At 32.9% G+C, this 24,645-nt stretch overlaps 1 long non-coding RNA gene across 1 annotated transcript; it reads right to left on the bottom strand.

Moving 5' to 3' along the window:
• Positions 1 to 23,312: 23,312 nt before the first annotated feature.
• Positions 23,313 to 24,425, bottom strand: LOC143066428 (uncharacterized). Its single transcript, XR_012975613.1, has 2 exons — positions 24,222 to 24,425; positions 23,313 to 23,993 (listed from the first exon to the last, which is right to left on the bottom strand). It is a non-coding gene; the product is annotated as an uncharacterized LOC143066428 (long non-coding RNA).
• Positions 24,426 to 24,645: the final 220 nt, after the last annotated feature.

Raw genomic sequence — 24,645 nt, 5'->3', positions numbered from 1 at the left:
AAAATTTACAAATTTTATGAAAATTGTTAAAAATTGACTATAAAGAACAATAACTCCTAAGGGGGTCAATTGACCATTTCGGTCATGTTGACTTATTTGTAAATCTTACTTTGCTGAACATTATTGTTGTTTACAGTTTATATCTATCAATAATAATATTCAAGATAATGACCAAAAACAGCAAAATTTCCTTAAAACTAACAATTCAGGGTCAGCAACCCAACAACGGGTTGTCCGATTCATCTAAAAATTTCGGGGCAGATAGATCTTGACCTGATAAACAATTTAACCCCCATGTCAGATTTGCTCTAAATGCTTTGGGTTTTGAGTTATAAGCCAAAAACTGCATTTTACCCCATGTTCTATTTTTAGCCATGGCGGCCATCTTGGTTGGATGGCCGGGTCACCGGACACATTTTTCAAACTACTAACCCAAAAGATGATTGTGGCCAAGTTTGGATTAATTTGGCCCAGTAGTTTCAGAGGAGAAGATTTTTGTAAAAGATTACTAAGATTTACGAAAAATGGTTAAAAATTGACTATAAAGGGCAATAACTCCTAAAGGGGTCAACTGACCATTTCAGTCATGTTGACTTATTTGTAAATCTTACTTTGGAGAACATTATTGCTGTTTATAGTTTATCTCTATCTATAATAATATTTAAGATAATAACCAAAAAGAGCAAAATTTCCTTAAAATTACTAATTCAGGGCCAGCAACCCAACAACGGGTTGTCCGATTCATCTGAAAATTTCAGGGCAGATAGATCTTGAACTGATAAACAATTTTACCCCAGTCAGATTTGCTCTAAATGCTTTGGGTTTTGAGTTATAAGCCAAAAACTGCATTTTACCCCATGTTCTATTTTTAGCCATGGCGGCCATCTTGGTTTGATGGCCGGGTCACCGGACACATTTTTCAAACTACTAACCCAGTTAACGACGACGGACGACGACACACGACGGACGCCGGACGCAAAGTGATGGGAAAAGCTCACTTGGCCCTTTGGGCAAGGTGAGCTAAAAATTCACTTTATTATGATTTTGAAACTAAAAGATAGATGGGAACTGTTTCCTGCTAAAATTTCATGAAGATATTATCAACAAATAAGTCAACTTAACTGATAATTGACTGATTCTTTTAAATTGTCAAACAATTGGCATTCCCATGGGAACCCACTGTATTCATACTTTTGCCAACTTGTTCATTTTTCACGAGGCTGACTTCACGCATGATCTGCGTAGGCAGACAGAAATAAGTCAGCATTATCCTTTACAGCTGATTCAATTGAGTGTATAGGCAAAGGTAATATCTTTGGTTAGCTTGCTTGCTAGCTGAACCTTGAAGTCATTATTAGGTTAGATAAACTACCCTCCTTAAAAGTAGACTAGTCCAACAGGTAACCAATCTATCTGTCTGGCGGACTAGGCTACTTTGAAAGGAGGATAGTATACCTTACCTAATAATGACTTCACGGTTCAGCTAGCAATCAAACTAACCAAAGATATTACCTTTGCCTACACACTCAATGGAATCAGCTGTAGCTTCAATTAACGCTATGTAGATGATGTTCCCTCACCAATTATTCTAAGTTAGATGCCCATATTGAACGCATCTATCCCATTAACATGAGATGTATAGGATCCAGTAGAGAGGCGAAACATACAATAGGGACATTCAAACTCATAAGTCAAAAATACACACTTACCATGTCATGGCTAAAAGAGAAAAATAGACCAAAAGAAAATGAATAGTAAACAAAACACAATATAGAAAACTAAAGATTGAGCAACGCAAACACAATCAAACAGTGTGATGATTTCAGGTACTCTGGAACATTTTGCAGAACCTGTTCCACATGTGGCACCCGTCTTATTGCTCATGTTTGTACACTCTCAGTAATACGTCTAATTTGGTAGGTCCCATTTGTGAAAAGGGGATGGAATCTACAAAAGAGGGGCGAAAGAAAGGTAAGGGACGGTCAAACTCATAGATTGAAAATAAACTGACAACGCCATGGCTAAAAAATAAAAAGACAAACAGACAAATAATAGTACAGATGACAACATAGAAAACTAAAAACTAAGCAACACGAACCCCACCAAAAAACTGGGGGTCATCTCAGTCCTGCGCCACATGTTGAACCCGTCGTGTTGCTTATGTTATTGCTCAACCGGCTAATAATTCGGTAGGGGACAGTTAAAACGATACGGTTAATTCTGAATCATATTTTGACTAACTTCTAGAAATTGATGTTTCAATTGTCGTTATCAAAATCCCGTTTTCCTTTCTCCAAATATAAGCTACCGAATTACATTAACATCGGGGTTGTACTTGCATGAGTAAGACGACGATGAAACATGTGGAGCAGGATCTGCTTACCCTTCCAGGGCACCTGAGATAACCCCGGGTTTTTGGTAGGGTTCGAAATACTATGTTTTGTGAAAAGTATCCGCTTGATCCATGAAAGGTAATTGAATTGTTCCAGATGCTTTGAAGCATGATGTCACATAACATATTAACTGCTTGCCTATTGTTTGTGATGGTTTTAATTCAAATTGCAATTAGAAAAAAATATTTCTGGAGTAATGGGACAACTTGAATACTAATATATTAAAATTGTTTTCATCGTTTGCCTTTAAAGTGATTGCTTGAAATCACATGCCCTCGTACTTTCTTCATTTTGTTATTCATACTTTTTAAAAATGATGAGAATAAGTAAACTCATCATAAATACCAGGATTGAAATTTTATATTAGCTCTTGACGCGCGTTTCGTCTACAAAAGACTCATTAATGATGCTCGAATAAAACAAATCTTAAAAATGCCAAATAAATTACGATGTTGAAGAGCATTGAGGACCAAAATTCTAAAAGTTTTGCCAAATACAGCTAAGGTAATCTATTCCTGATGTAGACAAGCCTTACTATTTAAAAAAATCAAAGTTATGTAAACAGTTAATTTATAATTATGAACATATCAATGATAACTTAATTCAACACAAGAAGTGCTGACTACTGGGCTGGTGATACCCTCAGAGAATTAGATAACTTTAATTTCCTAGTATCTGATGTACAGGTGACCCCTCCACCATCTAAAATGTAAATAATGTATTGAGTTATCACTTCCTTATTAAATTGGATCAATATAGAATAGTTTGTGTATTTTTTTACCAGAAAATTCCTTGATCGTTTTTCTCTTTTATCTGTTCTCTTGTATCAATCTATGTATCTTTTTGTGTATCTACTTTTGTTATATTTGTTTATATGTTTAGGATGTAAGTAAGGCTTTAAAATAAGAGGATCAGGAGTTCCTTTCAATTGGATTAGTTGATTCATTTATATTTCTTAATTTCTTCTTAACTGGATACAAATCTGAAAAAAGTATTTGTTGTTCCTTTTTATGCCCCACCTACGATAGTAGAGGGGCATTATGTTTTCTGGTCTGTGTAATGTATTGAAATTGTTTATCTAAGGTCACTACAGAACTTAATTACTTTAACAGATGCAGACCGTCTTATCATGTGTGTAACTTGTATTAGTTTATCAGTTGTATTAAAACCATGAAACTGTGCAGACGACTTTATTACCTCTCTAGCAATTAGTAGCTATTTTATAATGGCGACGAGACAAATTGGATTAACAAATGAACAATTGGATTAATTAATAGTATTGATTAGTTCCATTATGGCATCAGCACTACCTGTGTTTCCACCTTTCAGTGTACATGAAAGTGCAGCTGATCAGCGCTGGAAAAAATGGACAAAACGACTTCAAAATTTACTTGTTGGAATGAATATCAAGGATAAAGTGAGACAAAGAGCGTTACTTTTGCATTACGCAGGGGAAGAAGTAAATGACATTTTTGATACCTTACAAGAAACTGGAGAGGATTACGATACAGCACTTACGAAGCTTACTGAATACTTTGCACCGAAGAAAAACGTTGAATACGAAATATATAAATTCCGTCAGGCAAAGCAAGAAACAAATGAAACAATGGATGCGTTTCATACAAAGTTAAGACAATTATCCGTCAACTGTGAATTTAATGATGACAATCGGGAAGTAAAATCTCAAATCGTTCAAGGATGTTCATCTTCAAGACTGAGGAGAAAAGCTTTAAGAGAAGATATGACTTTGGAACAATTGTTATCATCAGCAAGAGCTCTGGAACTATCTGAAAGACAAGCAAACGAAATCGAGAACAAAGAAGAGAAACTTGAGACCAACGCTTTACACAAGAAGAGAAATTTTCGGAAAAATCAACCAAGATATTTACAACAAGATAAGCGTCCGGAACAACGTGTGAATGACCAACGTGTGAATCGAAACAACAAATGTAGGAATTGTGGAGGTGAATTTCCACACCGAGGGAAATGTCCTGCTCAAGGAAAATCCTGCAACTTTTGTAAGAAGCCTAATCACTTTGAGAAGATGTGTAGGTCAAAAAGAAATAATCATACTAAACAATCTGTCAATACGCTAGAGAATTCAGATTTTGAAAACAATTTCGAATGTCAAACAAAGATAGATAGTAGTTCAGATGATGAATATGTTTTCGGACTACAGGCAGAATCGCTAAAAGGAACCGTGAATTCTATCAAACGTGAACAACCAAGAATTTGTGTCAAAATCAATGAATCGGACATCAACGTTCTTATCGACACTGGATCAAGTATCAATGTAATTGATGAGGATACCTACAACAGGATGAAGAGAAAACCAAAATTGATAGCTACAAAGACCAAAGTTTTCGCATATGGATCTCATCAAAACTTAGAATTCGTGGGAAAGTTTGACACTGTAATTGAAACGAGAAATAAGCTAACACGTGCAACTGTTTATGTTTCTAAAGGGACAAGCGGTAATTTACTGTGTTATGATACGTCATTAGAACTACAGATAATCCCGCAAATATCGAGGCTCTCAACAGGGAACAAACACGAACAATTGTGTGAACAATATAAAGATATATTTCATGGACTGGGCAAACTTAAAGAAACGCAAGTGAAAATTCATGTTGACAAAACCGTAAAACCTATAGTCCAGCCACATAGAAGGATACCGTTTCATATAAGGAAACAGGTAGAAACAGAACTTGAAAGGTTAGAGCGGTTAGACATTATAGAAAGGGTACATGGACCAACTCCCTGGGTATCGCCTATAGTTGTAGCACCCAAACCTAAAAGTCCAGGTGAAATAAGAATATGCGTAGATATGAGACTACCAAATCAGGCAATACAACGAGAGAGACACATAACTCCAACTATAGATGATCTAATAGTTGACCTTAATGGAGCAAAGGTATTTTCCAAAATGGACCTTTTAAACGGGTACCATCAGTTAGAACTTACACAAGAGTCACGAAATATTACTACTTTCACAACACATGTTGGACTAAGAAGATACAAACGTCTAAGCTTTGGAGTCACGTCTGCTGCTGAAATATTCCAGAATACGCTGAGTACAGCATTAGAAGGTCTTAACGGGGTGAGAAATATCTCCGATGACATAATTGTGTTTGGAGCATCTCAAGACGAACATGATACACGACTGACAGCCTTATTTCAACGTATAAACGAAAAAGGTTTAACACTTAACAAAAAGAAATGCGAATTTAATAAAGACAGCTTGGAATTTTATGGACACATATTCAGTTCGAAAGGAATATCAGCAGATCCGAGAAAAGTTGAAGCAATTCGTAACACCAATATACCGAGTGACATATCGGAAGTACGTAGTTTTTTAGCGATGACTAACTACGTTGGAAGATTTATACCAGAATATTCTACAATAACCGAACCATTAAGACGTTTAACTAAGCAAGGAGTGATATGGACATGGACTTCAGAACAACAACAATTGTTTGATGCACTTAAACAGGAATTAATGAACAATAGGATAATGGCTTATTTTGATCCAAGAAAGGCCACTGTTCTTATAGTTGATGCAAGTCCAGTAGGTGTTGGTGCGTTACTTACTCAGGATGGCAGAGTTAACGCATACGCAAGCCGTGCGCTTAGTGATGTAGAAAAACGATATAGTCAGACAGAGCGAGAAGGACTAGCCATAGTTTGGGCTATAGAACATTTTCATCTTTACCTGTACGGACACAAATTTACACTCGTTACCGATCATCAACCACTGGAATGTATTTTCAACAATCCAAAATCGAAACCGCCAGCGAGAATTCAAAGATGGAGATTAAGACTGCAAACGTATAATTTCGATGTTAAGTACAAATCAGGAAAATCAAATGCCGCAGACTACATGTCAAGACATCCGAATATTAACGAAGCAAATCGAACAGATCATTCCGAGGTAGCAGAAGAATTCGTGAATTATATATCAGAGAACGCAATACCGAAAGCAATGACAATTGAAGAAATTGCATTAGAGTCCGAAGCCGATATGAATATTCAGTATGTTATCAAGGCCGTGAAATCGGGAAACTGGGAAAATTCATATGACAATAAATCTCTTGATACATTTGCTCGTTTAAAGAACGAATTAACGACAGTGAACACAGACAAAGGAGAAATATTGATGCATGATAATAGAATTGTCATTCCGCACAAACTTACAGACCGAGTTATAACATTGGCACACGAAGGTCATCAGGGAATTGTGCGAACAAAACAGTTACTAAGGGAAAAAGTTTATTTTCCTGGTATAGATAAACGTGTAGAAGATACATGTAAAGCTTGTATTCCATGTTTAGCAGCTACGCCAAAGAAAACTTTTGAACCGTTAGCTATGTCAGAACTACCAGAGGCACCATGGACATATCTTAGCATGGATTTCTGTGGACCATTTCCTAGTGGACATTATCTCATGGTGATAATGGATGAGTATTCACGATATCCGGTTGTAGAAACACTAACAACAATTTCTGCAAAAGCGGTTATACCACTACTTGACAAAGTATTTTCAACATTTGGAATACCGAATATAGTAAAAACCGATAATGGAAGCCCGTGGCAAGGAAAAGAATTCAGAGACTTTGCGACATATATGGGATTTACGCATAGAAAAATAACACCATTATGGCCTCAGAGCAATGCAGAGTGCGAACGATTTATGCGAAGCATTGGAAAATCAATCAGAGCAGCACACACGCAACATCAAAATTGGAAACAGGAAATGTTTACATTCCTCCGTAATTATAGAGCGACAAAACACGCCACAACGGAAGTTTCACCAGCAAAACTTTTATTTGGGAGAAATATCAAAACCAAATTGCCAACTTTAACACAAAAATATGACGACAAAGAAATTCGAGAAACTGACGAGAGGAAAAAGGATAAAATGAAGGACTATGCAGATACAAGAAGAAATGCCGAACCGTCAAATTTACAAATTGGTGACACTGTATTGGTCAAGCAAGACAAACAAAACAAACTTTCAACTCCGTATAACTCAAATCCATACAAAATAGTTGAAAGGAATGGTACAATGTTAACAGCTAAAAGAGATAATGGACACACGATCACTCGAAATTCTTCGTTTTATAAGCAAGTTAAAATACCACTGACAATTGTAAATGAAGAAAAAAAAGGAGAAGAACCAGCAACACAACTCAGGACGTCAGGAAGAATAAACAAAACACCGGCGTACTTAAATGATTATGTAAAGTCATGTTATGTAAAGTAATGTGTAGCTAGTGAACAGGCATAATAATCCTGAGCTCACATTTAACTAGGCATCACGCTTAGTATTTATGATCAAGTGAATAAGTTTTAATTTTCTGCGTATCGTATGATGTCTTTAGTACTATTTAGACTGATAATACCAAAGAATTTTACACATTAATTCAGTTGTGATTCATTCATTCATTCATGATATTAATTGCTATGTTTACCGCACTGAGAACTGTGTATACAACATTTGGACATTATTACACCGCTGTTTTATGGACATCGTTAATGTATTAAAGAAAATTAATTTTATGGCTAATTTCACAATTCATTAATTTTATTTCATTTTATTATTCTACTGACTGATAAAGATTAAATCTAGAAAGGGAGAGATGTAATGTATTGAAATTGTTTATCTAAGGTCACTACAGAACTTAATTACTTTAACAGATGCAGACCGTCTTATCATGTGTGTAACTTGTATTAGTTTATCAGTTGTATTAAAACCATGAAACTGTGCAGACGACTTTATTACCTCTCTAGCAATTAGTAGCTATTTTATAGTCTGTTGTTCCGTTCGTTCGTCCGTTCGTTCGTCCGTCCGTTCGTCTGTGCGTGCGTTCAGGTTAAAGTTTTTTGTCAAGGTAGTTTTTGATGAAGCTGAAGTCAAATCACTTTGAAACTTAGTACACTTGTTGCGTATGATATGATCTTTCTAATTTTAAAGCCAAATTAGACTTTTGACCCCAATTTCACGGTCCACTGAACATAGAAAATGAAAGTGGGAGTTTCAGGTTAAAGTTTTTGGTCCAGGTAGTTTTTTAAAGAAATTGAAGTCCAATCAACTTGAAACTTAGTACATATGTTCTTTATAATATAATCTTTCTAATTTTAATGCCAAATTAGATTATTACCCAATTTCACAGTCCATGAAACATGGAAAAGGATAGTGCGAGTGGGGCATCCGTGTACTTTGGACACATTCTTGTTTTATATTATACCCGATATAAGGCATTTACCGATTGCAGGTGGCTCAAACGGATAGCGGTTTACCGGTTCAATGTAGGTTAGTTTGTACAGGTTGTTTTCTCGTTTAAGTGTGTTCTTTAAACGGCATGAAATAACTAAGTTGTTAGGTTGCAAATGGATTTTACGTGCACTTTTGTCTGTGATGTTCTCAGCAATAGAATATCCTGGAATTATTTGATGTCCCAGAGATTTATTACGTATGTTGGTTGAAGGAACCGCATTTAATTATGATCTAAGGGTCAAATCTATTACATGTATGAGCAATAGAACATGCTTTACCAACTCTGACTATTCTTTTGCAATGATCTTGAAAACTATAATACACCAAAAGAAACTGTAAACAGCAAGACCAGTTCTATAAGACAACAAACAAATAGAAATGGTTTATCAGTGGTTATTGTCCTTAATTCATTCATTCATTCATTCATGTCTTTATTTCCTCATAATTGAGATACAATGAATACATACAATTAACTAAATATCAGACAACAAAAAGAATAAACAAAAAATAGGAACAGAACAAAAACATGATTTTTTTTTTCCATATACAGACAAATATATACACTTTAGTCTCTTATCATTAAGGCCTTATATAATCTCGATTGATGACATATCATGTATTGCCCAACCTGACATAACGTCCATATGTTGCTATGCACTGAACCACGTGAACGTGACATAGTCTCTCGAACTCCAAATGTTCGGTACTTAAATTCAATGGAATAAACATCATTAAAGTCCTTTTCGCATGCGATACACTTATCTCCTGATGAATTTGGTATATCAGCTAACAGTTTTGTAATAAAATATGAATTTCGTATTTCTGCAAACGATTGTGCTTTTTTCCAGAAGTTTGTCATAGAAACTGTTTTGTGAATATTTCTAAAACGTATAAAATTAACACCTAACGCAATACGGTTTAACCAGTTGACTGATTGTTGTTCGTTAACTGTTTTGTGAACAATCGATTTCCATTGACTTTTTGATGGGAAACTACCCGTATCGTTATATTCAGTAAGATATTGAATAAGTCCATATGTTCTTAGAATGTCAATAACATCAGGAATGTATCCATAGTGACGGCGGTGAGGGTCTATGAGGAATGAAAATAGTCGAACCAAAAATATTCTTTTTGAAAGATAATTGTTATCTAACATGCACAGTTTTTGAAAAAAGAACAGTTTTCTTTTGTGAATAAAACTCATAATCGGATGAATTCCAATAATGCTCTCGCACATATCAGATCTGGTAGAAGTTTTTAAAGCTACAATGTGTTTGACAATGAAGTGCTGAAAACAATTAAGCGTCGTTATATCACATGATTTGAGGTTACTCCATGTTTCGCAGCCATAAAGAACGCTTGGTAAGACAACAGTTTTGTATAATTTAACTAATACAGACGGATTAGTTGCTCTTGACATTACTCCTTTCAATGCGAAATATGCGTTTTTACCTTTTCTACAAGCATTTATAGTTCTGTTCATAGTTATGAATCGAGAATTAAGTTCAAAACCTAAATGTGTATATCTGTTAGGTTGCAAATGGATTTTACGTGCACTTTTGTCTGTGATGTTCTCAGCAATAGAATATCCTGGAATTATTTGATGTCCCAGAGATTTATTACGTATGTTGGTTGAAGGAACCGCATTTAATTATGATCTAAGGGTCAAATCTAATACATGTATGAGCAATAGAACAATACCAACTCTGATTATTCTTTTGCAATGATCTTGAAAACTATAATACACCAAAAGAAACTGTAAACAGCAAGACAAGACAACAAACAAATAGAAATGGTTTATCAGTGGTTATTGTCCTTAATTACCCTTTTCAATATTTTCTACATGAATCATACTTGGGCACAATCCTTCTTAGGTAGTGAAAGATGGCTGCAAATGATATTATTGGTTTCAATTTTAAAAGACATGCGATTCAAGTTCCTCTAGTTATTTGTGAACTTTTGTTATTTGGATGATGTCCAAATACAGAAATACACACATCTAATAACATTTCTTGAAATCGTACAATTAAATACAAATTTATCTAGAAATCCTTGATAATTTCTTTTGTTAGAAATAAGAAAGCTTGATATTCGAGCTGCTTTCAAGAGCTTTCCTACAGAGTCAGAAAATTCTAATGATTGAACTTCTTGAAAATTATTTGACAATTGTCCCTAATGAAACATGTCCTCTTGTTCCATGAAAGGTAATTGTCCCTGAGAAGATTAACTTAATTTCATATTAAACTAGGAATTAAATTGAAACAGGATTTTATTTTTTAGATAAGTAAATAAGCTGATCATTTATCATTTGTCTAAATGTGATCAATACGTATTGGTTTAGTTAGTTTGTTTTCCAGGAAAAGTTTATTCAGTATGTATAAACGAATCATAAATTCAAGGACTTAATAAAAACAGGATTTTCCTAATTTTGTGGGTACAAAAGATCCGTTTTTTCGTTTTATTTGTTTTATTGTAGTTATCTCGGATATATGAAAACCGGAATCTGGTTTTTTTTTCATATCCGTATTGACTGTTTTAGAGCTTAACATAGTTTACAGTAAAGTATGTGGGTCACCGAAGAAGGATGTTTTCAGTTGACCTCTTGATTTCTATTTTGATTTTGTTGTTGGGATACTATCTTATTGACATATAGCCGACACTTCCTTCCATACACCTAACTTCCCCTCTTGATAATAACACAGTTTGCTTGAAATTAAGTTTTATAAACCATGACTAATTACATGCATAATTACATCACATGTTTTGTTTTTATTTGTAGTTGTATCTGTTTTTATTTTGAATGTAATTAGTAGCTTTGAAAAGGAAAAATAGTTCTAATCAATATATTGTAGTTGATTTATTTCTATTCATTGTTATTTTGTTGTTTCTTTCATTTTTGTCGAGCCTTCGACTTTAGTCGAAAAGCGAGACATAGCAATCCTACATTCCGTCGTCGTCGGTGTCGTCGGCGGCGTCCACAAATATTCACTCTGTGGTTAAAGTTTTTGTAATTTTAATACCTTTATTCAAATATCCTGGATTTCTACCAAACTTGGACAGAAGCTTGTTTATGGTCATAAGATAGTATATATATATTCAAGAGTAAATTTTGTATAAATAAAATTCCATTTTTTTCGTATTTTACTTATAAAGGACTTAGTTTTTCTGCCAGGAACCATTACATTCACTCTGCGGTTAAAGTTTTTGAAATTTTAATACCTTTCTTGAAATATCTTGGATTTCTACCAAACTTGGACAGAAGCTTGTTTATGTTCATAAGATAGTATTCAGGAGTAAATTTTGTTAACATAAAATTCCATTTTTTTTCCGTATTTTACTTATAAATGGACTTAGTTTTTCTTCCAGTTAACATTACATACAGTCTGCATTTTTTTTTATCAAACTTGGACAGAAGCTTCTTACAATCAAAAGATAGTATCGAGAGGAATAATTTTATTGATTTTTTTTCATGATTTTTGTTGACTGTGTGATTAACAGCAAAAGTAGGCGCGGAACCCATAGAAATTTTTATTCTGTAGATGATATTGGGCCCTTTTCGATGGATGAGACATTATTGGTGTCCTGTTATAATTTTAAGATGGATTTTTCTATTATTAATTATATATATGGATAACATTTTAAGCTTGTTTTAATGATTTTTTTAGTTTTTACCTGGAGAGAAAACACATTGTTTTTTTCTTTGTATATAATGGTAGATTGTTTTTCAATTTTCCATGTACCAATTCCTAATATTCAGAACATTTCTGTTTACAAAAAACCCAACACGTTACATCAAGTATTTTTCACTTAAATTGAACTTTTGGTTACAGGAACTTAAATTTAAGATATAGTTAAGTACACCATATTTAGTTGTTCTGTGTTACACCTTAATATGAATTAACCAGTTGCTCCACAGGGCGCAGCTTTATACGACCCCAGAGGTTGAACCCTGAACGGTTGGGGCAAGTATGGACACAACATTCAAGCTGGATTCAGCTCTAAATTTGGATTGTGATTAAATAGTTGACACAGCATAGGTTTCTGACACAGAATGAATGTGGTCTAATGAACTTAAAATACTTTTTTTTCCTTTGAGCAATTCACTATGCTGTTGAATATTAATCCTCTCAAAAAAATGTTTGAAGAAATTTTCTTTTTATTTATGAAATCTGAAATGAGAAAAAATTAACCCCCCCCCCAATTTTTTTTTCACATCCCCCTTTCCCTTTTTCCAAAACTGATCTCAATTCAAATTTCTAATGGAGTTTGCAACAATAACTACTCATTTAAATACATCATAAAATATCAAAATGTAACAAAAGGTGCTTGTTATCACTGAATGGTAAAGATTGTTTTAATTTATCAGTTGGTAGTAAAAGTGAATATACATTGTATATTGTATAAAACAATGATTTAAGTTGATTCAACTACTATTCTGGACAAAGAAAGATAACTCCAATCAATTGAAAATTTCTTGCTATTGCACAATATTGTGCAATTAGATATTTCTTGCTATTGCGCAATACTGTGCAATTGAAAATATTTGCTATTGCACAATACTGTGCAATTGAAGATTTCTTGCTATTGCTGAATACTGTGCAATTGAAAATTTCTTGCTATTGCACAATACTTAATATAATCATTTTGGATCCTGATTTGAACCAACTTGAAAACTGGGCCCATAATAAAAAATCTAAGTACATTTTTAGATTCAGGATATCAAAGAACCCGAAGGATTCAATTTTTGTCAAAATCAAACTAAGTTTAATTTTGGACCCTTTGGACCTTAATGTAGACCAATTTGAAAACGGGACCAAAACTTAAGAATCTACATACACAGTTAGATTTGGCATATCAAAGAACCCCAATTATTCAATTTTTGATGAAATCAAACTAAGTTCAATTTTGGACCCTTTGGGCCCCTTATTCCTAAACTGTTGGGACCAAAACTCCCAAATCAACCTTCTTTTAGTGGTCATAAACCTTGTGTTTAAATTTCATAGATTTCTATTTACTTAAACTAAAGTTATGGTGCGAAAACCAAGAATAATGCTTACTTGGGCCCCTTTTTGGCCCCTAATTCCTAAACTTTTCAGACCTATATATATATAAGTGTCTAAGAATGTAACTTTAACACACTAATGAGTGTTATAAAATTAGTTTGTGTAGCTCAAGCTACAAAGATATTTTTTTGTCATGCATCCGATTTCACCTAGATAGATGCACACGCCCGATGAAGCTAATTTGTTTAGTGAAATATTGCGTGAATAATATATAAATAGTCATTTTTTAACAATTTTCATAATTTTTTGTAAATTTTAAGAATATATTTTCCACTGTAATTACTGGGCCAAGTTCATTATAGATAGAGATAATTGAAGCAACAAGAATGTACAGTAAAGTAAGATCACAAACACATCACGATCACCAAAACACAATTTCGTCATGAATTTATCTGTGTCCATTGTTTAATATGCACCAAGGTGAGCGACGCAGACTCTTGAGAGCCTCTAGTTAAAAATGATGAGAATAAATAAACTCATCATAGATATCAGGATTGAAATTTTATATTTGCTCGAGACGCGCGTTTCGTCTACAAAAGACTCATTAATGATGTTCGAATAAAACAAATCTTAAAAAGGCCAAATAAAGTACGAAGTTGAAGAGCATTGAGGACCAACATTCTAAAAGTTTTGCCTTACTATTTAAAAATTTTTTGTAAACAGTTAATTTATAATTATGAACATATCAATGATAACTTAATTCAACACAAGAAGTGCTGACTACTGGGCTGGTGATACCCTCAGGGAATTAAATAACTTTAATTTCCTAGTTATCTGATGTACAGGTGACCCCTCCCCCATCTAAAATGTAAATTATGTATTGAGTTATCACTTCCTTATTAAATGGGATCAATATATAATAGTTTATGTAATTTTTTACCAGAAATTCCTTGATCGTTTTTTTTTTTTTTTTCTTTTTATGTTCTATTGTATCAATCTATGTATCTTTTTGTGTATCTACTTTTGTCTTAACTGGATACAAATCTGAAACAGTATTTGTTGTTCCTTTTTATGCCCCATTTTATGATAGTAGAGGGGCATTATGTTTTCTGGTCTGTGGCTCCGTTCGTTCGTTCGTTCGTTCGTCCTTCCGTTCGTCTGTGCGTCCGTTGAGGTTAAAGTATTTGGTCAAGGTATTTTTTGATGAAGCTGAAGTCCAATCAACTTGAAACTTAGTACACTTGTTGCTTTTGATATGATCTTTCTAATTTGAAAGCCAAATTAGACTTTTGACCCCCAATTTCACGGTCCACTGAACATAGAAAATGAAAGAAGAAGTTTCAGGTTAAAGTTTTTGGTCAAAGTAGTTTTTGATGAAGCTGAAGTCAAATCAACTTAAAACTTAGTACACTATTTGCTTATGATATGATCTTTCTAATTCTAAAGCCAAATTAGACATTTGACCCTAATTTCACGGTCCACTGAACATAGAAAATGAAAGTGGGAGTTTCAGGTTAAAGTTTTTGGTCAAGGTAGTATTATAAGAAATTGAAGTCCAATCAACTTGAAACTTAGTACATATGTTCTCTATAATATAATCTTTCTAATTTTAATGCTAAATTAGATTATTACCCAATTTCACAGTCCATGGAACATGTAAAAGGATAGTGCGAGTGGGGCATCCGTGTACTTTGGACACATTCTTGTTTTATATTATAGCCGATATGAGGCATTTACCTATTGCAGGTGGCTCAAACGGATAGAGGTTTACCGGTTCAATGTAGTTTAGTTTGTACAGGTTGTTTTCTCATTGGAGTGTGTTCTTTAAACGGCATGACATAACTAAGTTGTTAGGTTGCAAATGGATTTTACGTGCACTTTTGTCTGTGATGTTCTCAGCAATAGAATATCCTGGAATTATTTGATGTCCCAGAGATTTATTACGTATGTTGGTTGAAGGAACCGCATTTAATTATGATCTAAGGGTCAAATCTAATACATGTATAAGCAACAGACCATGCTTTACCAACTCTGATTATTCTCTGCAACGATCTTGAAAACTATAATACACCAAAAGAAGCTGTAAACAGCAAGACCAGTTCTACAAGACAACAAACAAATAGAAATGGTTTATCAGTGGTTATTGTCCTTAATTACCCTTTTCAATATTTTCTACATGAATCATACTTGGGCACAATCCTTCTTAGGTTGTGAAAGATGGCTGCAAATGATATTATTGGTTTCAATTTTAAAAGACATGCGATTCAAGTTCCTTTAGTTGTATTTGTGAACTTTTGTTATTTGGATGATGTCCAAATACAGAAATACACACATCTTATAACATTTCTTGAAATCGTACAATTAAATACAAATTTATCTAGAAATCCTTGATAATTTCTTTTGTTAGAAATAAGAAAGCTTGATATTCGAGCTGCTTTCAAGAGCTTTCCTACAGGGTCAGAAAATTCTAATGATTGAACTTCTTGAAAATTATTCGACAATTGTCCCTAATGAAAAATGTCCTCTTGTTCCATGAAAGGTAATTGTCCCAGACACTTGATGAATGATTCTCACATATCACATTACACGGCTTACCTACCCTTTTGAATATTGAAATACAATTTAAAACTTTTTCTTAAATTTGTCTTTAGTAAAAAAAAATATTTCTGGAGTAATTGAAAATCTTGAATGTATTCAAGTTGTTTTAATTTTTTGCTTTAATTGATAGCTTACGTTAAAATAATGAGAAGATTAACTTGATTTCATATTAAACTAGGAAGTAAATAAGCTGATCATTTATCATTTGTCTAAATATGATCAGTTAGTTAGTTTGTTTTCCAGGAAAAGTTTATCCAGTATGTATAAACGAATCATAAATTCAAGGACTTAATAAAAACAGGATTTTCCTAATTTTGTTGGTACAAAAGATCCGTTTTTTTCGTTTTATTTGTTTTATTGTAGTTATCTCGGATATATGAAAACTGGAATCTGGGTTTTTTCATATCCATATTGACTGTATGTTGTAGAGCATAACATAGTTTACAGTAAAGTATGTGGGTCACCGAAGAAGGCTGTTTTAAGTTGACCTCTTGATTTCTATTTTGATTTTTTTGTTGGGATACTATCTTATTGACATATAGCCGACACTTCCTTCCATACACCTAACTTCTCCTCTTGATAATAACACAGTTTGCTTGAAATTAACATGATTAAGTTTTATAAATCATGACTAATTACATGCATAATTACATCACATGTTTTGTTTTTATTTGTAGTTGTATCTGTTTCTATTTTGAATGTAATTAGTAGCTTTGAAAAGGAAAAATAGTTCTAATCAATATTTAAGAATTGAATGCTTCTTTTTGTAAATTTATTGGGGTGTAAAAGCGTTGACCGAAGTACATTTTGTACGAAGCGCGGAAGCGCTTCATTCTACAAATGTGCGCACGGTCAACGTTTTTACAACCCTATAAAGTAACAAAAAGAAGCATTCAATACTTATAATTACATTTTTAGCTATGATCATGAAAACACAAATTTTATATATTTTTTTATTTAATTCACCTGTGCACTTTATTGTTGGACCACGTGTTATCATGAATGAAAAGTTGTATTGAGCAATGCAACTGCTTACGGAATAACACGTGATGTGCAGTTAGCCAATCAGAATAAAGCATTATAATGAAACATACATCTTATGTAATTATATTGTAGTTGATTTATTTATATTCATTGTTCATTACTACAGTCAGGATTCTACTTCATCAAAATTATCTCCCCATTACGACAGTTCATTTTCACAATCGTAGAAATGGAAGCCATTGTAGGGATGACGCGCTGCCAATTTTGCTCTCGGAAACCGATACATTTATCCACATTGCACCATTACGATCCTTATATGTCAGTTGTATTTTAAAAGACAAATGTATCAACTAGCTAATGAGCATCAGTTAATGATCTTGTCTGCATTGATTCAACTTAAAACTATTGTCTGATCGGTTGTCAGGTGGAATTTTCGAAAATTCATAAACATTTAAAAAAATTCTAATTAAATATTTCGTGGAAGGGCAGACTAGATTTTTTTCGTGGTTGAAGACTATAAACCCTAGTTTTCACACACAAGAAATTATAATTTTTCGAAGATATGTATTTTCATCATCCAACTTGAAAGACTGTCGTCAAGTACTTTCAGTAAAAATAATAGCTACTCTGTTTTTTTGTGATTCATTAGATAGGTATTTCACTTGACCCATATATTTCATCTTTTAGTACTGTGATTTTTTTATGTTATAAAGTTAACCTGTAGCTTTGATATATAAAAATGATAGAATCTGAAGCGAGACGATGTATGAAATGTTCTTGCTTTGAACGATATCAAGACAAAATATTCACGCACGCCCTAACATAAAAAGGTGCACTCGATTTTCTCTTTTCGATCCAATTGTTACCCATTTTTGGGAATTTTTTCTTGAGTCACATAATGGAAGGGCAGACACGAAAATTACTGAACTAATAGATTGAAATGTTTTCCGTCCATGGTAAATTTTTTTTAAAATCGGAGCTTATGCATTTTCTACATTCAACTTGAAAGATACCCATGTCGTCGACTTGATATCTAATTGTTCTGCTTAACTATGTACTAAATGAATTGAAAACTTATGCAAATGGTGTTTTTAAAAGAAAATACTTCGTTATTGAGAAGAAAATTGTAATTTTGTTTGTTTCTATTAACTTTTAAAATTTTTGTCACTATAGTAAACATTACAGTAAGCATTTTTCGCCTTCTCTAACAAAGAGCTTCGATTCTTTTGTTCTATTTCAACCGGGTTTCCTACTGATATGCGATAGTATTTTGTTGTTTCTTTCATTTTTGTCGAGCCTTTGACTTTAGTCGAAAAGCGATACATAGCGATCCTACATTCCGTCGGCGTCGGTGTCGTCGGCGGCGTCCACAAATATTCACTAGATGTGGTTAAAGTTTTTGTAATTTTAATACCTTTATTCAAATATCCTGGATTTCTACCAAACTTGGACAGAAGCTTGTTTATGTTCATAAAATAGTATCCAGGAGTAAATTTTGTATAAATAAAATTCCATTTTTTCCGTATTTTACTTATAAATGGACTTAGTTTTTCTGTCAGGAACCATTACATTCACTCTGTGGTTAAAGTTTTTAAAATTTTAATAACTTTCTTAAACTATCCTGGAACTGTACGAAACTTGGCCAGAAGCTTGTTTATAATCAGAAGATAGTATCCAGAAGTAAATTTTGTAAAAATAAAATTCCATTTTTCCCGTATTTTCTTATAAATTGACTTGGTTTTTCTTCCAGTTAACATTACATACAGTCTGCAGTTTGTTTATCAAACTTGGACAGAAGCTTCTTACAATCAAAAGATAGTATCGAGAGGAATAATTTTATTGATTTTTTTCATGATTTTTGTTGAGTGTGTGATTAACAGCAAAAGTAGGCGCGGGACCCTTACAATTTTTTATTCTGTAGATGATATTGGGCCCTTTTCGATGGATGAGACATTATTGGTGTCCTGTTGTAATTTTGAGATGGATTTTTCTATTATTAATTATATATATGGATAACATTTTAAGCTTGTTTTAATGATTTTTTTAGTTTTTACCTGGAGAGAAAACACATTTGTTTTTTCTTTGTATATAATGGTAGATTGTTTTTCAATTTTCCATGTACCAATTCCTAAGAACATTTCTCTTTCCAATAAACCCAACAAGTTACATAAAGTACTTTTCACTTAAATTGAACTTTTGGTAGCAGGAACTTAAATTTAAGATATTTACACCGTATTTAGTTGTTCTGTGTTACACCTAAATATGAATTAAAAAGACAACATCGAGTTCATATACAATATTTATATATTGCAAACAAGTACCCAAGAACTTTTGGTAACAGGAACTTAAATTTAAGATATAGTTAAGTACACCGTATTTAGTTGTTCTGTGTTACACCTCAATATGAATTAAAAAGACAACATCGAGTTCATATACAATATTTATATATTGCAAACAAGTAACCAACTTTACGACCATAGATAAATAGCCCTAATTAATTGCGACAGTTCTATAGAGTTCATTCAAATACTAAGAAAATATTACTATTTAACGGTCTATTACATAAATAATACAAAAACAAAATAGCCTTTTAACATTCTACCAATCCTGTTACAAAAAGCAGTATTGCATAATGTGTGTGGCTGAATTGCGGATAACGATTATGTAACCTTTAACTGGGTAAAACTAATAAAAACAAATCATTCTGTAATATAAATTAATAAATACACTTTAAACAGTTTCAAACAAAAGTAGTCTAAATTGCCAAGACAACAGATGAAAATGAAAACTGCGCTAACAAAATTCTACCCTCCCGTTTTCCGAGAACATAAAATGGTCGTTCACTAAGAAGTACGCTTCCGTTGAAATTTGGTCAGGAAAACACTTTATAAATTATGTGCGTCCGATGCGCTTTTCTTGCACTACATTAACCATCTTCAGGAATGCCCAAACCTTAGTATTTTAAACACAGGTCTATAAGTACTACAAAAGCTAGGAGCTAAATACACGAATATAACTTTAATATAGAGAATAACTCATTTCATCTACGGTCAATTCTGTCTGAGGAATTGAAACAAATTATTTAATCACAATACTTTTCTATTCATTAGTTTAAACAAATGAACTTTTCTTGTCTTTATCATTACATACATTACATACACATTATTTTTATTCTCGTTACAACACTATAAATGATTGTTTTTTTTTTTAGATCAATATGTTATATGATGGCTCTTCGTAAAGTAAAGTTGGACTTGGAGCTTAAGTTCCTATTTGAAAATTATGATTTGCACCCAAAGTTATCGATCATTGCAGGTTGGAGGTTTGACTAGCTATTAAATCAGGTTTAATCCAACATTTTCTACATAAGAAAAATGCGTATATCAAGTCTGGAGTGTGACAGCCGTTGTTCATTCGGTTGATGTGTTTGTGCTTTTGATGTTGCCATTTGATTAGGAACTTTCCGTTTAAAATTTTGTATTTTTGTGATTTAACTTTTTATTACCATGATGAGGTTATAATATGCACCATGTATTGCTTTGTGTTTTGCTGCACTACTTGAAGATTTATTAACGTTTTTGTCCTGAAATACTTATTTTTTTTCAATATTTCCTAAAGAAATCAAACCTGGTAACAATTCTACTTAATTAGAGAGTGAAAATTGGCCAAAGATGGCTGCAACTGTGGGAAATGATTTCAAAATTGTTAAAGATTCTCCAGTTGGACTATTCTGAGTCCTGTGTGGGTGCAGTCCAATTAAAGAAATACATACATCTAATCACATTTCTTGAAAGTATTTGTACAATGATAAAATATCAAGAAACCAGAAGCATGCCTTTAATTTGAAATTTGGATATACTTGATATTCATCCTAAAAGCTTTATTGTAAAGCCATTTTATTCTCCTGATAAAGTTTTCAGGTGTAAATCATCAACTGACAATTTACGCTAATGGAAAAGATCCTTTTCTTCAATGAAAGATGATTAAATTGTCCTAGAAACTTTGATGTATGATGCTCAAATGTCATATTAAAATGCTTTTGAGATGTTTAAAAATGAAATTTTAAAATAGTTTTTTTTTTTTTTATTTTACCTGCAGAAAACATAGTATTTCTGAAATACTTTTTAATTTTTTGCTTTAACTGATTGCTTGAAATCACACATCACGTTACTTTCACATAATACTATTCATATTTATGACAAATGTTTAGGCAGCAACCATTTGATTTTCTGGGGGGGGGGGGGGGGCTATGGATTTTTTCTCCGGACAAAAAACAATCTATTTTTTTGGCGACAAGTCGAAAACAATTTTTTTCTTTCAGTTTTAGCATTACATATAGTGGCAGCTGAGGGTCATACAAACAATTTTTTTTCCTCAGGGTCAAAAACAAATTATTTTTTTCTCCAAAAACTGGAATCAAAATTTTTTTTCCAAAAAAATCCATAGCCCCCCCCCCCTCCCCCCAGAAAATCATATGGTTGCTGCCTTAGAAGAAACTTCAAAGCAAGGACTGAAGCTCATAAACTCGGCAATCAAGACGCAGGACTTCGGGAAAATCCGGAGAGCCGACAACCTTGCTACAGACGTTCAACTGAACCAATATGTAATCTTCTAATAAATCTAAATGAATTAATTGTTTACCACTTCTTTAAATGTAATCAATACATATTGGTTTATATATTTTGATTTCCAATGAATTCAAAAAATTGTTGTTTCTATGAACAAACCAAAGGACTTCAAAACAACAGGATTTTATTAGTGTTGTCATATCCTCTTTTTCCCTTTTATCTTTTCTACTGTAGTTTTTCTTCATATATGTGTGTCTTTTTCCAATAAACACGACACATGGTCATCGAGGACTTTTCACATACACTGTTTTATTTTTGTCAATGGGTTTTTCGTAACAGGAACTAACGTTTACGATATACCACCAAATTAAGTTGTACTGCCTATCATGTTACAAGAAGCAGTATTGTATAATGTGTGTAATTAATTCCGGATAACGATTATGTAACGTTTAAATTGATCAAGATAAGAACAACAAATCATCCTGTAATAATCAAAATATACATCTATACACGTTAAAGATATTTCAAACAAAAGTTAACCATTTGATATAGTGGGATTGGGCAGAGACATTTTTAACTGGTCAGAACTGGAAAAAAAATGTCTCAAACAGTTGAAATTGAATATTCTGTCCAAAAATGTATTTTTTAGCTGTGTAAAAAAGTGAATAGAAATTATTCAAAAGCAACAGGTTAAAATGAACACCCTGCTGACAAAATCCTTCTCTACCTTTTTTCCCTAGAAATAAAATGCTTTGTCCTTAAGAAGTACGGTTCCACACGCGAAAAATCGTTTTTAAGTAGCAACACTGGGATCTTAGACTACAAGGATCTACAAGAACTTGAAACGAGTATAGTACAATCTCAATGAAAACATCACTTTATAAAGTGTGCACGTCTGGTGAGAATTTCTTGATTTACCATCATCAGAAACGCTAAAATATTTTCATTTAAAAGCCAAGGAAGTATAAATACTTACAAAAGTTGGGAGCTATATAAACAAATGTGACCTTAAAGAGCAATTTCATCTGTCAATTTTGCCAGAGGAAGTAGGGAAAAAAAATGATAAATATTAATTTTAGAATTATTTAATCAATATACTTTTCTATACAAATTATTCCACATGTAACAAGAACATTCCTTGTCCTTATCATTTCATACACAGTTAGTAATGTTTATTTCTAGTATTGTCGATAAAATGCTATAAATAATTGTTACTCACTGTTAAGCCAGTATGTTATATAATGGCTATATAAGTTGGACTGTGAGTTCAACGTCCTGACATCAACTTTAGTTGGACGGTTCCTAACTTTAGATTATGATTTGCTGCATACACAAAATTGCTTCTATAGTTATAGATGAGTAATCGCGATGTTGTGGTAAATAGCCAGTTTTGTATTGCGTGGTGTTTTGTTGAACGATTTGAATATTAATTAATGACGGCTATTTCCCAGACCATGTCAGCCGACTAACCATGTCGATGTAACTAACCGAAATAAAGGTAGAAGATATTGTCGGGAAGGATTGAAGACAGTCGTGTCAAACAATTTAATAGCAGGTCTATTATCCAACTCCACAGATACAGGATCATCTGATGTCTTTGAAAACATATACTCACAAACAATCACGGTTTAAGAGTGCACGCAGACATATGTGACTTTACTGTACGGTATTTAATAGTCACAGACAAATATGACGTACGAATGGAATGATAGTTTTAGCTATAACTTTATCTCTGAGTATATAATACACTATAAGTGTCTAAAAGTTCAAATCAAATCGTTTTAGCATTAGTTTAGATGTTATGACAGTTAAACAGCAGTCCATTATGTATCACACACACCTATAGCAAATTTGGACAAACCAGACGTATTATTTATCTGGTCTCATGGTTGGTGTCATGTAAGCAGCGGTCGTTACTGAGAACATTTCTTCCGTTGTACTTATTCCCTTCAGTAAATAGATATTTGTCTTTCTACTCCCACGTAATATGATATGTCTCTGATGCGAACTTTGTATGGTTTGGGGAGGAGTGTGATGCCAGACTGGACACCCTCCATATCTAATGGTTCTTATGGTGTGGCATTCTGCAGTCTACAACGTTGAATTAAAGTTGTCGTGAAAAGAAACAGTTCCATTTCAGCAACATTCTTTCCTATACATGTCCTTGATCCTTTAAACAAAGAAATAATTGCATGCTATTAAAATACGAATGTAAAACAAAGGTTACTATTAAGTAATCTTATTCTTTTGTAAATTTTGCTAATTTCATAGTATCGCATTCTTCGCATGTTACAGGCAGAACTATTAGATAAAAACAGTCTAATCTCACAAGTGCTTTGTATATTGTTGTCTCTTATATGATAAAATAATAATTGCTTTCATAGCATAAAATACATACCAACAGAAAATGGATGAAATGCTTTGTGATGTTTGATATGTTTTCCATCATCTGTTAGAAACCTTTCTGGTTGAAATTCTGTGGGGTTTTCCCAATAGTTTTCATCATAATGTGCTGACATAAAATGTGGTATGATGACGGAGTGCTTAGGAATAATTTTACCAGATATGCTCAAGTCTTCCATGCAAGCTCTTGGTAAACCAATTGGGCCTGTGAACATACAAAAAAAATAATCCTCAATCGACTCTTTAGTCAAATTTTATTTCAGTAACAATTTAACTCGTTAATTTGATAAATACAGATCCTGTTCGTTTATTGTAAATTTGTTTTTTAATAACACTCTACTACTGGACAATGCATAGTTTTAATATTTCTTACTAGTCCCAGTTTAAAATAAAACAAAGTCTTTTTATGAGAAAAACGC

This window comes from Mytilus galloprovincialis, chromosome 3, assembly GCF_965363235.1.
Source record: "Mytilus galloprovincialis chromosome 3, xbMytGall1.hap1.1, whole genome shotgun sequence".
NCBI classification, from domain to species: domain Eukaryota; kingdom Metazoa; phylum Mollusca; class Bivalvia; order Mytilida; family Mytilidae; genus Mytilus; species Mytilus galloprovincialis.
Note: the sequence above shows the minus strand (reverse complement) of the source record. Positions and strands in the feature narration are given on the sequence as shown.